At 36.1% G+C, this 2,994-nt stretch overlaps 1 pseudogene; it reads left to right on the plus strand.

The window, feature by feature from the left end:
- The first annotated feature begins 441 nt into the window (after positions 1–441).
- LOC110936876 lies at positions 442–2,587 on the plus strand (annotated as a pseudogene).
- Positions 2,588–2,994: the final 407 nt, after the last annotated feature.

The following is a 2,994-nucleotide window of genomic DNA, read 5'->3' on the forward strand; positions in this document are numbered from 1 at the left end:
ATGCATATGGTGGTTGTACTCTATGCATAACATATGTTTTGTGCTATAAGTTGAGTAATGTTGTTTGTACATTGCTATTTGAAACCACGTGTCACCTTTATATCCACATTTTAGGGCATTCACATCCATTCCATCAATTTTTCACCCTAAATTACACTAAAAAACACTACATCTTCTCTCTCCTGTTCAATTAAATAATATTTTTTATACCTTTATCATTACCTTTTCTCTCTCATCCACTCACAATCACTTTCAAAATATATTAAAAAATTATAGAGGGTGAACAGTGTCCCCTCAAATATACAGATGAACAGTAACATTTTCTCTCTCCTCCACTCACAACCACTTTTTATACTCTTTATATTATAAAAACTCCACTCACAGATTTTAGTGGGTTGGATGTGAATGCTCACCTTTACCTTTTGCCTTCTTTATCTCTCTCACAAGTCACAATATGAGACGACTGATTCGATTCACTCAAAATTTTACCTTCTTTCTCTCTCTCACAAGTCACAATATGAGACGACTGATTCGATTCACTCAAAATCACACTTCTGAATCACCAATTCAATGACCGAATTTCTTTGTGTCAAAGTGAACAACATACGGCGATCCATCGATAGTTACAGGTTTGTGATCTCTGGATCATATTTTCTTCTTTTGACATCGAACCCTAAGTCTTGATTTCTTGATTCTATCTTAATTGGGTGTTTAGGACTATGATTCAGAGCAACATGTATCATCACCATAGATTGAAATGGTAAGTATCATCTCCCACTGGACTCATAATCTTTTTGCTATGCAATATCAAGTGGTTTTATTGTCTGATGCTTTTGAGTACATATTGAGTAGTGTATTTGTAGCAATGAACAGTCAATTTATTATGTGGTTGGTTTGGTTCTGATCATAAGTTAGTTTGGTTAAGGATCCTTCAAAATGTCCTTCTGCAAGATATATGCTCACTCTAATCATTTTTCAATTTTTTTTTGTTTTTGATCTTTGGATAAACATGTTATGTTATGTAGATTTCAGAGCACTCTTTTTAACATTGTTTTCTATATTATATATCGCTAGAAAAAGAAAACTTCAAGAATCCTTCCAAAACCTCGAATCCTAATACTGTACCCACCTATACGACTTCGATATGACATCTTTACTCGAACGATTGTACTTTATATGGCCCTTCACAAGTTAGTCAGCAGCAGTTGTTAAACACATTCATTTCGGCTCCTCGAAATCTCTCATAATGACTGTTTCCACTGGGCAGACTTACAATTGGGTATCGATTCAGAAATGGCTGAAATCGGGCAACTTAATATGCCCGAAAACAGGGGAAAAGTTAGCAACAACAGAGCTGGTACCCATTTTGAACCTTAGGAAGGTTATTCATCAGTATTGTGTTGATCATGGGGTGCAAATTTTGAAGTTTCAATCATAGAGTCGTGATATTTCGTCCACGATTCTCCCTGGTAGTCCAGCCTGTGCAGAAGCGATTAAGTTTTTAAGCGAATACCTTGTGAGAAGATTGCGTAATGGGACGGAGAAACAGAAGAGCAAAGCAGCTTTTGAGATCAGATTACTTGCGAAATCAAACATTTATCATCGGTTTTGTTTGATTAAAGCGCGAGCGATCCCTCCTCTGTTAGCCCTACTTTCGTCGTCTGATCCAATCGCTCAAGAGAATGCTTTACTCAAGCTTTCGAAGCATTCGAATGGGAAGAGAGTGATCATCAATCATGGCGGGTTAAATCTGATTGTCAATGTTTTGAAAACTGGACTGAAACAAGAATCCAAACAGATAGCAGCCGCGACAATCTTTTACTTATCGTCGATCCAAACAAATCAGAAACTCGTCGGTGAAATCCCCGAAGTGATTCCAGCTTTGATCGAACAGATCAAAACCGGAACATCATGTGGTAAAAAGAATTCATTAGCCGCTTTGTTCGGGATCCTACTCTACCTGAGAAACCACCAACCCGCCCTTTCATCTGGGATCATCCCATTGCTCACCAACCTCATTTCCACATCAGAAAAACCCGAAATTGTTACAAATTCATTAGCTGCCGTAGCCACATTATCCGAGAGCTTTGACGGGTCAGACACGATCTTGAAGTCCTCATCTTTGCCATTGATCATCAAGACGCTCCAAACATCGTCTCCGTGTGCTGCAAAAGAGTACTGTGTTTCCATCCTGTTGGCATTGTGCAACAATTTGGGGAATGAAGTTATTGCTATTCTCGCAAACAACACGAATTTGATCGGTTTCTTGTACACATTATCGACGAATGGGGGCTCGCAAGGAGCGAAGAAAGCGCGAACGTTGATTCGGATTATGCATAGGTTCCACGAGACCAACAATTTAGATTTGATGGCTAATTGGGATTCATCAAGAACTGTAGCAGGTCATTCATGTTAGGTTAGATGATCATATTATACTTTTTTTGCATTGAAGCTCAGATTTTTGAAGGAGCTATACACATTATATAGATACATATACTTGTATAATATTGTAGCAAATATCAAATAGGATACACTTGTTTTGTAAATATATTGAAAGATTGCAATAAAGATTGAATTTTGAGAGTTATACTTGATGCCCGAGAAGAAAATAATTAAATTTTAGTTCAATCGTCTTCGGATTGTAACATTTAGACAGTATATGTCCATACAATTTGGTCTTATAAATGCATTTGAATTTAATTATGTTTGATTATCTCGTGAAAAGTATCGTCGTTGAAATGTCTAAATTTCGAGTTTTGATCTATTTAAAGTGTTTAATAAACAAGTCATAATCAGATTGTTGGTACGTGTATATAATTAAAGCGTATAAATACATTTAGAGTTGTTATACTTTGGTGTATCATGAAAAATATTGCTCTTGAAATAATAAATTTTTAGTTAGACGTTTAATATGTTAAAAGTTAGTAAAAAGGTGGCTTTTTACGAGATGATGATGTTTTTTTGAGAAGCGAAGGAAGAATTTTTCTTTTTTCC

The sequence above is a fragment of the Helianthus annuus genome, chromosome 7 (assembly GCF_002127325.2).
Source record: "Helianthus annuus cultivar XRQ/B chromosome 7, HanXRQr2.0-SUNRISE, whole genome shotgun sequence".
Lineage (NCBI taxonomy): Eukaryota > Viridiplantae > Streptophyta > Magnoliopsida > Asterales > Asteraceae > Helianthus > Helianthus annuus.